The following is a 14,874-nucleotide window of genomic DNA, read 5'->3' as shown; positions in this document are numbered from 1 at the left end:
GAAAAATGTTATTACCCAGCTAACACTGTAGGCTGCTTCTTATCTGTACACAACTAATCACCTCCCTGTTTCTTTTTTTATTCTAATGTGTGAGTGGATTTTAGTGCTCATGAAAGTGAGGGATAATTAGTAGGGTAGTGGATAAAGTGGAAGGGCACTGCCTTATCAAAGGCAGATTGGGTCAGCTACGCATGGGCAAAAGAAATCATGATTCACTTCTTTCGGCTGCTTTGATTTATTACTCTAAAGGTCCAACAATGAAGTTTCACATCAGGGGAGAGAGAAGGAAAAAGAGTTTCAAAGGCTTCGTCCTTCTTGACTTTTTCGAAAGGCTTTAGCATATTGTGTTTGCTAGAGCACAATATCGCTCTTCCTTATTATTATTATTAATAATAATCTATTACACAGACACACTCACAGGAACAAAAACGCACTCTGCAAGGCACTGACCAAATATATGGCAAGACAAAAATCTCTGCCACTAAGATCTTTTAGTCAAAAATATAAAAATCAAAAAGTGGAAGGGAAACGAGCACAGACAGACGAAAGGAGTCGCTTTAAGATCACATGGCCAACAACCAGCAGAAATACGAAACAGAAAACAGATTCCCTAGCTCCACACCAGTACCTACAGATAAACGTATACTTCAATAATGTTACACACGAGACAAAAATAAAATCCCAGCTCATCCAAAAGCTTCCAACAATGTGCTCAAAACTCAATAGTGAATTTGTAAAAGGAAACAGGAAATGAAAACTAAAGAGGGTTGACATGATTACGGGGTGTTAATAAGAAAAGACATAAGCCAGGGGCCTTGATGTACAACTAGACAACAAGAGGTTACGTTTGGAGTCAGGGCTATGCTAATTTGCAAACTTGGGTCCATTTCATTAAGTGAGCCGAGAGACAGGCTGTCTCAGTCCAGCAGAGAGGGATCTCATTATCCATGTAGGGAGCAAGAGATAAGAATCTTTTAATAATTGCTGGGAATTTTTTTATGATGATATGGAATGCCAATTTATGCCTCTCCACTCAATGCGGATAAAAACCAGCCCCCCACCCCAGCCCCCCTTCTGGCTGTGGCCATTAGGACAGGGAGGGAAAGCAGAGACATACTCTTGCCCGGGAGACCAATGCTGCACAACTCCATTAAATGCACTTCACAGTGGAAACATGTTTGTTTACAGTGGATGAAAAACTTTGCCAACCCTTTTTACTTAATCAGTAATAAGCACAGCTGTAGGATTTAGGGCTCAATCCAAACCCCAGGAGAGTCAATGGACAAGTAGCCTTTAGATCAAATCCTTTTCTAATCTCTTGTTAAGGAATGGTTCTGAATTGACACCTTTGCAAAAAGCTAAAGAACGTGTATTACTTTGGCACAAGCATTGCTCACACTCCCTTCCCCTTGTCCCTCTCGCCCAAACACATCCAGTGCAGCCATGAGAAAGGAGCTTTCTGGACGCCAGAGGTTTGTACGGTTATTCCCTGCAAGAAGTGTCCCACCTACGTCGGGCTAAGCACATCACAGACTTTGTGATAGAGACAAGCTTAGTATATAAGGGACTAACTGAGAGTCCTGCATCTTTCACATGACCGTACCAAACACAATTCTGGCTACCTCTAAAGGCATTAGCATAAAAAAAGCAAGGGTAAAGCCAGGCAAAGGTCTCACGCTCATGTTTTACTGCATAATATTCGCTATAGGCTGAGATAGAGATGCAATGACTTACTGAAATTATGCTAATAGCGCTAAACTTTTAAGACTCAAGCTTTCCCTCTGCCCAAGCTCATGCTGCAAGGAAAGGAGGAAGCAAAACTGTTTCCACAACCAAATCTGCTCATTTGCTTGAAGTCACTGGGTTGGACTGTACATTAGTGTTGGAAAACACTGTCCAGGGAACTCCGAAGCTGTGCTTATCTCTAAAGCTGGCTGCAGGATTTGTTTTTATGCACCGGGTCAGCCTAAGGACTAGGTACAACTTATCTATCTCCTCAGCAGGAACAAAACTCTAAGGCGCTCTTCAGCTGACCTTGCCTCTTTTCCCAGTTTCTAGTTGTTCGTGACCAATTTTTAATTTTCCATATGCCCTTCAATTATTTGAAATGATTTGGCAAACATCTTTTGTGAAAGGCGCTCACAGTCTCCCCTTTGCAGGCAAGATTGGAGCAAGGAGGACTGGCAAAACGGAGCTGGCTTTTCTGGATAAAAAGCTCATGTTCTGGCTCCTTAATTAGATGGGTGAAATTTAAGAATCAGCTATATGGGCACAGATGCTCCCCCAGGATTACAGAAGTGCTTTCTGTGAACGTTTTCTGATATTTACCTTTAAGGAAAAAACTCTGTCTCCACAGATATTCCTGCCTGTAAATCCATTCCTTGGAGCACTACTGGGAAGCAAAGTCCACGTGGCCCTGGGCAGCAGAGCTGAGAGCAGTGCCGTGATGTTTACTGCGGTGCCGTGATGTTTGCCACAGTGCCACGATGTTTACCGTGCTACAGAAACAGCCCAAAACTGTGACTCAGGGTACAGGCCACTGGATCAGGAACAGAACGACTGGAAGGAAGGAAGCACAGAGTAAGTACGCTTGGCAACTGCTGAGTGAACGGAAGGTGTCCCGTTCCTGACTCAGGATCAGTGCTGCTGCAGTACAGCCCCTCCTCTTCCTCATAGCTGGAAGAAAAGAGCACGAGGTTTATACAGAACATCTTCTCACATCCATACCGAAGCAGGGCCCAATACACACAGTTCCTAAGCGGCTGCTGTTCAGTCCTCCTCTAAATAAACAGTGCCCACATTGATGGGTGACAGAGACTCATACTAATGAATGTTTCTTCCTGGGCTGCTCCAGAACAGGTTTCTTTTCAGAAGCAGTTGATTCTACAAAAAAGCAGAGAGACAAAACGAAGTGGACGGCAGAAGGAAGGCTCAGATGACCCAGGTCCCTGGAGGAACCCCAAGATGTGCTAGCTGGGAGCATGGCACAGGCTGCTGCTCTTCAGGAGCCAGGAGGGAGCGTAGAGGGATTAGCCACGTGTTTGCTCTTAACCTTGCAAGGACAGTACTTCAAATTGTCCTCCTCGTAAAGCTCCGATAGAAGTTACAGTCTCAATTCTCCACTCTTCCCTCCCCCTTCACCACCACTATCCCAGCCCTCAGAGATATGAAGAAATACGAGCAAAGGCTGCAGTAGATCACGTCAAACCAATATTAAAGGCCCCTAATGGAGCTTAGATTAGACCAGCCTTCTCAAACGTCTGGATGTTGCCTGCAAACTGAAAATCCCGATCACTGGGAAGGGTCAAATACCAACCTCATGCTTACAAAATGTCTTGAGTTCTTGGTCTCTTGAGACTTATCCTATAAAGTGATGTTTGCAGTCCTCTCTTGTTAATGTTTTTAACTAAATAGAAAAGCATCTGTATAAACAATATCATTTGAGGTTCTCTCACTCTACACTTCAAACCAGAGTTGAGTACCCAAATAACATAGTTTCAGGCTTTGAACACAATTCAGTCAATGCTCATCAAGTCAATACGCACATTCTATCAGTTTTGTAGCTTTGGGTTCCCCACATCTATGCAATTGCTGTATTGCATCACATTTCATCCCAGGCAGCTGTGGGATGATGTACATCAGCCTTCACTTTTAAAAGTTTCCCTGTCTCCCAATCCTCCTAACTAAGGAAATTCCAATCTTTACTTTCTAATCAAAGACCTCATCATGTTAAACATATGGTGATCTTTTCAACTGGATAAATGATGTCCACTAGGGGCTTGTATGAGACCACTAAATTTACTTTTGCTTTTGAATTAAATCACCAAATTTCAGCCTAGGTATTTAAAGATAAAAAACTAAAATTCAAAATCGGACACTCCCAAAGCTTCATGCTGGTTGCTCTGCTCTCGTCTCTCTCCTGTCCACAAGTTCCTGTTGTCAAGTTGGAAAAGATATACCCAAACTCCTTCGGTCTGAATTTATTTGCATTATACTGAGATAAAAGTCCAGCTACAATATAATTAGAATTTAGTGGGGTAACAGGCTCCAGATTTTTTAAAACTTATTTACTATTAAAAGGAAACCTCTCTGCTTATTTCTCATAATTACAATATGAATTCTAAGGTACTGTAAAATTAATAGAACACCAAGTCTAGAGACTGAAGTCTCCTACGCAGGCAGGCAGACAGCCAGCCTGTCCCTGCGGTGCCCTCCAGCTGTGACCGTAACCCTACACATGATAACAACTGCTTTACCTCTAGGCAAACTCATTTATTGACCCTTTAAGATGGATGTTAAAAGACCAATTGAAGCTAATAACATGTAATGGTTTTTTGTGAGCTGGATCCTTGACCATACAGAACAGATTTTAAATTACCCACCTCCTTACATGCCACAAAAAAGCCATAGAAAATCCACCCTCTGTTACTGATAGATAGATAGATAGATATACATAAACAGAGAGGGAGATTTGCAAGCTGGAAAGTGCAGATATGGTAAAGCCACCTTTAGCCTATGATGGGTGTGATTTGATTTCATGTTTTAGGAAGTTTTGGTAAACATGAGTAGTAAACCCAATCTTCATTGTCCCCTCTTCTTGCAAGGTACCAAGGGCCAAGGAGGGGCCTTTTACCCTGGTGCTGGTGTCCAAGCAGGGCTAGGCAGACTGGACCATGGTCTGGCGACCTTGCAGCCCACCGTCCCACAGCCTTGAGGTCCTGCAAAGGATTTTGGAGCTGTTCCATTTGCAAGTTCTCATTCCAGATGCTAATTTGGCAACAGCAGCACCAAGAGGCCTGGCCAGGAGAGCTGCAGCCATGGCTCGGTCTCTATCAGGGAGGATGTCTGTCCTCTGGCTTGCCTGCATTGTGCATCCAGATCCACTTAGGAAAAAATATTCTCTTTTCTCTACCCTGGTTGCACAAATAGGTGTGGTTGTAGCTGGAAGGCAGCGGCTGTGTGCTACGAATACAAGAAAGAGAAGACGGAAAGCAGACTCCCGTTAGTGGCTCCTGAAGACTGAGACATTACGTCCAGCCGCATACCTGCGATATGTACAAGTAAAACAGATTTACGTACACACGCATATTTGCTCAAGTGTAGGATATGATATAATTATAGCCAATTAAATAATTTTTCCTAAGATGCTTTTTAGAAATCAGGTTGTTATCTATTCATCAGACTGTCAGTAAACACACCTCTCACATACAACATGTTTGACTTCTACTCAGGTTACATTACTCATACGCACTCCTTGTGGTAACTAATGTTACCTCTATCAGTTCCTAGCTTGTCAAAACACCTGCAAACAAATAAAAATATTAATAATTGAGGGAATTACACATTTAGGACTAGAGTCCTGAGGGCTTGTTTGTTTTTTACTCAACTACTTCTATATTCACATACATCTTCTAGAGCTGGGTATGGAGTTACTACGACCCCAGTCCTGGTACTGCTCATTCATGCAGGCACCTTCAGGCAAGGGGCCAGATCCCATCCAGAATTGAGAAGTTCAGCTGTACAAAGTACAAGTTTTGCTTTGCTGGGTGTGCATTCAAATCTGATTGCTGTTCTTACACTTCACAGATGCAAATCTACATACGTGTGCTCATTTTGGTTTATAAACGTACTTATTTTTGCCTATATATACATACTCACGTGTCCTGTAAGTGCATACAAGCAAGCCCTGGACCTGTAGCCTGGCTGATTACAGTTCTGTGGGTTATGTTAGTTCTGGCCAAGTTTTCAGAAGTTATGTCTACATTTTTTCCTTGCATCAGGCTGTTCTTTCAGAGGCAGTTAGTGTTGCAGTCATAGCTGAATAATGATGTATTTCCTGGGTCCAGAAGCATCAAGTGGACTGACAGTAAGTGCATTTTGTGATGTTCAGGGCAATGGTACCACTAAAAATCCAGTCTATAAAACTGGAACGTTATCTTAGCCCCTCTGCAACCTGGGCTGTTCCTCAACATCTATCAGCTAGACCCATTTTAATCCTTCACAAACAGCTTCTGCCTTTGTCCTAAATAAGTCATGGAGCTTAAACAATGTTATTTAACCTCCCGTGCCCTCTCCCCATATTTCTACCAAACACCTGTAAATTCATTTCAAAAAGCCACGCGTTACCCAACCAATGCTGCCTGAGAAAAGCATTCAGGAGTGTTTATGGGGCAGCTGAAGTGTAATGATTTAGTAGATGTTTATAAATGTTTATACTGTACAGATTAACATTCCCCAGGGGGCCTGTAATGAAGAGAGTGCTCCAACTGGAATCAAACCAGACAGCCTAGGCTGAATGAGCATGAATGAATCCTGCTGGCCTTCCCTCACAGGCTGTTTACTCAGTTTGAATGGATTTCCTCTATCCATGCTCCTTTGGCATTTTGGTTTGGGAGAGGCAGAAGAGTCGTCTGGTCTCAGAAGGAGAACAGTTTGGAAACAAGCTAGAAAATCCAGCCCATCACTTGGATCATAGCAATTACTCACAAATTGCACGAGACAAAAGAACAAAGAGCCCAACCCTTCTGCTGTGGAAGTCAAGGCTGAAACTCCCTTTGACTTCAAAGGAAGCTGAGTCTCAGTCGTAGAACAGTTTTCAAACATCGCACCCAAGTGTAAACACTGAAAATCATGTTGAAGCAACTAAGTCCTGCTATTGGACTAGGATCAGGGTCTCGGTATTTACAACTTAGAAGTTTCATGTTAGGTCGCTATATTTGATAAAACATAACTTCAGACACTGTGATGCTGTGCTGGAGGTTCACAGCAATGGCTGGTGAGCTGCTTTTTCTAGAGGAAACACTGAGCAATAGTGGTGGACAGCTTCACTGAATATCTAGCTGAAGGTGATGGACATCTTCCATTCAGAGTAAATGAGGGAATAATTTCAATTTGTTCAGTGATGGCTCAAAGAGTAAAAATGTTTGCTACTGGTACTGGGACGCATGCAATGGGTTTCAAATTGCCATAGGTTTAACAACATGAGCACTAAACCCAGAAAAGTAAGGCTGGGAACTGGTGGATGAAGCTGTCCCTGCCTTCACACCTCAGAAGCAATGAGCAAGCAGGTTTTAAAGGATGCTAACAGCAGTAATGACCCTGGGAAGTATGAGAGAAAGATCATTTCTTTTGGGCATGATGCCAGGTGAAGAAGATCAGCCTGTGAAATCACAAGTAAGGAAACAAACCCCTCTGGATTTCTGCTGTGGCCAGGAGAGTAAGACTTTTTATAAATGATGCATGTATATATTCAGAAAATGAATCACCACAAAGGGACCAGGAAAGGATGGGAAGAAAATAGAAAGGATCATGGCATGGCCATAGCCAGCATGGCCCAATAAAGGTGGCCAGAAGCCAAGATTTCTCACTTCTCCAAAAATTATTCTACCTCCGGGTCCGATAGCTACATGTCTGCATAGGACTGACAGTAGCATCACACACTACAGCTGTTCTCAAAATAAAATCTGAAATATTCCTTGCAAACTCTTAAACCACAGCACTGAAGGCAGTCACACTGAAAAAGCCTGCTGTGATTCTGCAGCCTCTCTAATGGATCAGGCAGATGTAGAGGGCTCAATACATAAAAGCATTTTTTTTTTTTTTCAATGGGTTTCTGAGATGTTTTTAAAGGCTCAAAAATAAGTTTGCTTTGAATCTTGGATAGAGACACTGGACAAAAGTAATTTTGTCTGCAGTGGTTTATTTGCCCATCTCATGAAGCTGTCTGAGCTAGTTACAGTGTTTGGCAAACACTCCTGCTACAAGTTCTACGCTGTAACCCCACTTGGGTCTTTAGACCAGTGGAAAAGACAGATACTTGAAATCTTCTAGAGTGCTGTAACCATCAGGTAATTAGCTGTAGCAGACTTACAAAGTAGGAAAGGCTCATGAGAGCTCTGAAATGAAAGCACAAAATGCCTCCTGGAACTAATTTTAGAGAGGCTTGAAGTATTTAATCCTGCAAATTATTGCAAGTGAGGAAACATCAAGGTACTGCTGGATCTTAATAGTGGCAAACCAGCAGGAATGGTTCACCCTAAGCTGCCTCCTGCTGATGGCTAAGCAATCAGATGTGCTTTACACCACTGACAAGGTGCAGGGGCTGCTATGTTTTGTTCCCAGTGACTTGGAAAGTGGCCTGGAATTGTTCCTCTCTTCCTCGTGTCTGCAAAGGATCCTTTATCAGCAAAGCCAATGCAGCCCTACTTTGCAAACAGCAGAGAATAAGGAAGAGGAGAATAAACACTGGGCGTACAGACAGCACCCTACCACTGCATCATGCTAGACCCCAGTTCCATGGGTGCTCTCCATCCTTCAGAGGGCAGGGAAGGGTTTGTAGAGGGGTACAAGGAGGCGGAGTGCTTTACTTTTTCATAACAAGGGTCTGTCTCATTTGGAAAGATGCCTTTCTGATTCCTTGCCCTGCTCAGGAGTCCTCATTAATGATGTTGAGGAGATTGGATTTATCCTTTCATCCCTCTAGGAGTCAGTTTCTCCATGTGTGATGTGGGGAAGGTAAATGTCAACCTTGTGAGTGCTGTTTTTAGGAATAGGAAATGGCAGGTACAGGACTAGAAACCAACTTCCTAGGTTCTTAAGCCTCACCTGCTCTCATACAGATCTTCAGATCTCCAACCCCCTTTTTATTTTCATCAGACACCATGTGAGGGAACTAGGGAACTCCATGTTTCTTCCCACTGGGAAGCCACTCAAGAATCCTGTTGCTGTGGTGGCTAAAAAACTTCACTCATTTTCCAGACTGAATTTATTCATAGGCAATTAATACCCATTTGTTCTTATACCAAAATATTCTTATATCTTTAATAAGTAGTCTGTCTAGCTCTGTGAAAGCTATATACTTGATTGCTACACAACCTAGGAGTTTCCTCTTCCACAAGCTGTAGGAAGACGGTATTAATAACAGAACGTACTGTAATACTCCATGCAAATTTTGCAGGAGCCCATCCCGGTGTGCGCAAGAACCTATGTACTAATTTCAAAACTATTTCCGCTACCAGTTTTCCCAGCTGGAAAGCTTTTCTCATCTTTTAAAAACGAAAGAGAGGCAATAACTTACAGTTTAACATTGCCTTGAAAACTGTTTCCCAAATAGTATAGCTGCAATGTCTCTTCCTCTCCAAAACCCACCAGGCACCAAGAAACATCTCATCTACAGAGATAAGGATTAAGATCCTGCATAGGTGTTTGAACAACGAGCATTTTGGAACTCAGATTTTGCTTCTTTTTAGGCACAGGTATCCTTTTGCACATGCACCATTTATATCTGCAAAACTCAGCGATCGAAATGTCAGAACTGAAGTTAACCGTAAAACCTTATTCATCTGCATTATGAGTCACCCTTTAAATATAGGATTATGTCTTGTTTTCCACCAGATTCCACCTCAGGATGGACAGTGCTTCACTTAATAAGCAGATATTCAATATTTTGTTACAGCTTCATTATTCAGCATGTGGCTTGAGGCCTTATTTACCACATACTATTCAAAACCTGCTTGGAAGACACAATTGCTAATTTTCTGGTGAGTTTTTCTAGGGCTCTTATCAGCTTGGCATATGAGTGCTTCACAACGTTAATTTCTTTTAACAACACCCCGTAAGACGAGAGGATATTATTATTCCTGTTTAACAGATGGGAAACTGAAACACAAAGAGATTCAGGTCAAAACATTCTGCTAACATTGGGTACCCAAACTGAGATGTCTGGGAATTAATTTCTGAGAATGTTTAACGTTGTACAGCATCATATGTCAGGAGAAATACCACTGACAATGTATTCTGCAAATGGGAACACAGAAAACAAAATAAAATTAATAGCCAGTTGGGAAAAATTTAGTTTAAATTGACTTTTCTAAGAGTGGATGAGAGTTTTGCAGTATTCAGATGCCTGAGCCATGACATCCTCCATTTTTTTCTCAATCCTCTGCCTCTTTCTACACTTCTCCCAGCTTCCATACCAAATACAGGCAAAGTCCATCACACACCAGCCGCCTCCTCTACCCAGCCGTGACTCATCTCCTGAGCTGCTCCACCTTCTGAACTGAAGGAGAGCAGGGTCCCTGGCTAAATATAGTGCATGGTCATGTAATTAAAGACTACACCAAACACATGTACAAAAGGAAGCCAAATAAACACTATGCAGGAAACCTTAATTTAATGATTTCCCGACACCCTTTTTTAAATAATAAGCTTTTCAAGGAGAACACTGTCTCCATTCTATATACATATATATAAATATAAATTTTTATATATAACCTACATATAAACTTATACATACAAGATAAACGGGATATAGCGGATAAAAATGTTCTAAGTGTAATAATATAAATTCATATATATTTATACTCTTGCTCCTGAGTCATATCAGCTGAAATTTTCCACAAACTGGAAGAGGTACCTGGCATAGAATATTAAAAGCCCAAATGATTCAAGTTTTCAAGCTGAAATTAGAGGTGATCAAAATCTGCCTATAGGTTTCAGTTCAGCATTTTGCCTGTGTCTCTCTGTTTCAGGGAATCAGGATATACGTGCTTGGGGGAATCAGGACCGCTTCTATTTTGTAACGTTCACTGCTGAAGGAATACATAGAAGCAGCACTCCAAACATCCAGTATGCAGGAAATTCAGTTATTCATTTCATTCTGAATTGGGAGAACACCTATGCCTCCCTTGCCTCAAACTTTCAGATTCCTCTTGAAATTTTATTTGTGTTGGGTTTCAATTGTTCTAAATAAATCAACCAGAGCTGATACCAACACGGGAAATTTCAATGTGAATGTTCAGAGTTAGACAGAGTTACAAGGAAATAAAGAAGCAATCCTAGTTACAGGTACATCATCAGCTATTTCTAAAACATCACTCTAATAGCACATAAATGTTGTGATTAAAAACTTATTCAATGTGCTATGTGTTATTTTCAATACAGTGATACCAGGGAAGGTATCCTGTTTTCCAGATACTTGTACTGCCTCTCCCACTTAGACACAGCAGAACGCTGTTCTCCCCTCATCCACAGGCCTGCCTCATTTCATACGTTTGTGAAAAAGGACCCAAATCTGAACATTTTTAATCGAAAAGAAACAAGACTAACTAGTGAAACAAGGAGCGGCAGTCCTGAGTTTCCCGTACAGCTGCAGGCAGAGCCGTGCCGAGCCAGCACTCCTGCAGCTCCGAGCACAGGGAACGCACTTGTGGGCAGACACAGGGTACTTTTAAGAGGCAAAACCAGGGATTGGGCTAACCGGGCATTAAATGCGATGGAAAGCTGCACAGTTTGGCTGTTTCACCGATTGATAGTTTGTTCTTTTGTGTTTTCTTCTCTAGGGGGTGAGTAGAGTGCAAAATGTAACTTGACTCAGATGCCTTTGGAGGATACCCTGGGGCCTGCTGAGAACCTGGACTCCTCCGAGTTCACAAAGGACCGGTCAGGAGAACCGCATGAGGGCTGTTCGATGAAAAAAAGAATGTATGGCAGGACCTTCTATTTTGAAGGGAGGTGAGAAAACGGAATCAAATACTCAGTGAGAATGGCTCTTTCCGTAATGCTCAGGCAGTGGAAACCGCTCAGCCCAGCAGCTGCCAGCAGCCAGCGAGGAATTCCCCTGTCATGAGGGCCGTGACTCACGCGTGCCCCTGCTGCTTCTCTCCCTCAGATGTAGGGGCCATACTTGTGGTCTGGGATGCGTCAGGAGAAAGGACCTGGCAGAGCTCACCTCTGTTGCGCAATCTCTCTGTTCCTGCCCTGAGGCACGTTCCACCCAGGGCAGGGAGCCGCTGCAGGTGACAGGAGCTGGAAAATCCTTTTGCAGCTGATATTTCTTCTCTCTCTTCATTTTCCTTATTCCTCTGCTCCTCTGGAATAATCAGAGTAACTCGGTCAGCTCCTGAGCAATCACGATACTGCCTGCTGTAAAAGTCAGCGGGATTTTTAGCATTGGTTTCAGCAGTGTAAAACGAGGCTCCGCGCACAGCAGCGCTGAAACAGGTATTGAGGTCCCTCACCAGTTTTGCTCAATATATTAACAACAGAGCTGCTGCCATCGCAGCGTGAGCAGTTTGCAACATTTTTACTTTGGGTATTTACTACTGTGCTTTTCATGAGCCCTTTTAATGCCTCCAGGGGTAATTTATGGGGACAGAATAGCACGACAAAGGCAGATTCCACTTAATTTAATCTCTGGATGATGAAAATCGCATGAGAAGAGCAGGTTTCACCTTGTTTGCTCTCCATAAATGGCCTTCTGAGGTAGTAAAAGCCATGTAAAAGCAAACATAAACACTGTACAAACACCAAGATGTTCAGGTTTGTTCGGGTTTTACCCAAACACTGCATGGAGATTTTCAGGTTTCTTCAGGTTTGGGTTCTGTTTTGCTAATTCATTCCATAAAAACATTGCAGGTTTTAGTTACTGTTAACATAACTAACTAGATACATGTACTAAAATTTCTTTTAACTAATTTTACTAAAGGAGAGGATTACTTTATAAAAACAGTTCTTAGTATTACTCTTGTTACTTTTCAGATTGATGAGTAATGCGTGTGACTGTGGTGGTTCTTTCTTTTTTCTTTTTTTTTTTTCCTTTTCCTTTTTTCTTTTTTTTGGCAGCTCTTACTGCTCCTGCTCCAGAGCATGAAGCAGACTGATCTGGACACCCAGGACGGACCAATTTTCCAGCAACTGACATGCTGGTTATTTATTTTATAAAATAAGCAAATTAGTGAAGCATGACTAACAGACTTTTTGATCCAGTGAACACTCATCTGTGCAGTCGCATTAAGAATGGTAACCTTTTGGTGCTGAGAGTAATAGCAGTGACCTGGGACATTTCACCAAGTTTCCTTCCTCAGGCTGGGCAGTGTAATTTTGGAGGTATCTGTCACACACAAAAGCTTTACATTGTTTGAATGACATTTCTGAAATGAGTAGCATTTGCCTATATAAGGCAAATTAAAGAGGTTTCTTTACCCTGTCTTTTCTCATTAACTGATATTCTGACTCCCTAATTTCCAGATAAAGTCATAGACTGTAAGCTATAATGTTTGTCTACTTCAGTTTGACTATATTTCATGTTTTGCCTCATGAGACCCAATTTATTACAGTGAAGGATGTAATATAAGAATATATTTTAAACAACCACGAGTGTACCTGCTTGGCTGCTCATTTTTCACAAAGTCATTCCAGGAAGCATTTAAAAGTCAGAAGGCTGCCCCAGAATTTGTTTGAATAATCCAGGCTTCATGATTCTGCAAGACAGGATAGAAAGTTAACTTGAGATGTTTCCTCTGCTGCTAGTCACACCAAAATGCCATAAAGGCAGCCAGATCTTTAACACGCTATTTTCATACAGTGTCGTGGAGAGAAATCTCAGTCTAGACCTTCATCCAGCAAAAAACCTGCTCACATGCTCAGCTTGCTTTAATGTTACCTCTGTGTAATCAGAGGAAATAATCCACAGCATATAAAGCTGCAAACACGTTCAAGTCTCTGCAAAATCACAGCTACCTCAGACCTGAGCTTTGGAAAGTTGTACGATTATTCATAATTTCACCAGCCTGATTCATCAGAAGGAACGTGGAACCATTTCGAGTCACATTTAAAGCTGTTTATGAGTACTGGGAAAAGTTGTCCCCTGAACAAAATGTAGCTTTCTCTCAGCTTCTCTTTCCAGGGTTTAAGGAGAATTAAACCGTTCTGAAACTTGCTGGGAAAAGGTGGGGGCAGGGGGATAGAGAAGGACAATTTATCTCGAAATTACATTGCTCTTCAGAGTAAACCACAGAGAGCTGTAATGGGACAAGTAATTTTTTTACATGGTATAATTAATTAGAACCCATAAAACCCAATTAAACAGCACTTTTGAGACTATCAAGTGGTGCGTGTTTGAAACTGCAAATATGACAGTATAAGTACATTTTTATAGCTGGGCACACTCCTCAGGATTATTTTCAGTGCTCTACTAAAATGGGAAATGGCACCAAGTTTGGCCCCTGCTAATAAATCGTTCGGAAACAGGCTATATTAATAATCTTTATGGGGGTAGGATGGAAGCCAGATGGGGCAGGGAGGGGAGCATGAAGGTGGCAAAATATATTGGCCTGGAAAACATAATCCGGGTCAAAGCAGGAATTTAATCTTGGTGTGTATTGGCGAGGGCTTGGAATACACAAGGAGAGGTGCTGGGCTGAAAGGGCACTCACCCTGAGAGGTCAGGAGGAGCATTTCCAAGGTAAGGAAGGTAACATCCTACACGGTACGCACCGGTCCGTCGGCATGAAAAGGAAGCAAAGAGCAACGCTCCAGCGGATTGAACAGCCCCTAGCAAGGCAGGGGCCTTGTCTGCTTTGCCTGTGAGAATGAGAAACGGTGCTGGGGAGCTCCCCTCGCCCCCCTTCTCACAGCTGTAACACCCAGCTTTGCCTTACTGCCCTAGGAGGGGTCCTCGCGTGTGCGTGCACACGACAGGCTCGATGCGTGTGTACGCGCTTGATATCCAATCTAGTGCGAGTAAAAGCTCGCTTTGCCCTTGTTTATTTACGTGAGCCCCATTTATGTTTAACTTGGCAGAGCCGAGGCCTGCGCCCTGTGCCAAGCACTAATTCCTTGACTGCCCTGACAGGCCCTGGCGCGCACACCTGAAAGTCATTAGCGCTCGGACCCATTTTGTTCTCACATTTCGAGGCAGTGACCCGCAGCCACGTACAGCTTCAGCAGACACTTTATCATCTCCCCTGTCATCGGCTTTGAGCTCGGCAGCCCGGGCACTGCCAGACCACAGTAAGCAAGGAACTAATGAGGGCTCAGGAGAAGCCTCTATCTTAGCAAGCGGCTCCCCTCTTCCGCATGGAGGGCAACCGATAC

The 14,874-nt window shown here is 42.7% G+C and overlaps 1 long non-coding RNA gene across 1 annotated transcript; it reads right to left on the bottom strand.

Moving 5' to 3' along the window:
* Positions 1-4,867: 4,867 nt before the first annotated feature.
* Positions 4,868-13,261, bottom strand: LOC142604097 (uncharacterized). Its single transcript, XR_012837994.1, has 3 exons — positions 13,162-13,261; positions 11,729-11,869; positions 4,868-4,962 (listed from the first exon to the last, which is right to left on the bottom strand). It is a non-coding gene; the product is annotated as an uncharacterized LOC142604097 (long non-coding RNA).
* Between the last annotated feature and the right edge of the window lie 1,613 nt (positions 13,262-14,874).

This window comes from Balearica regulorum, chromosome 16 (genome assembly GCF_011004875.1).
Source record: "Balearica regulorum gibbericeps isolate bBalReg1 chromosome 16, bBalReg1.pri, whole genome shotgun sequence".
In the NCBI taxonomy this organism is placed as follows: Eukaryota; Metazoa; Chordata; class Aves; order Gruiformes; family Gruidae; genus Balearica; species Balearica regulorum.
The sequence above is the reverse complement of the archived record's forward strand: the minus strand, read 5'-3'. Positions and strand labels throughout refer to the sequence as shown.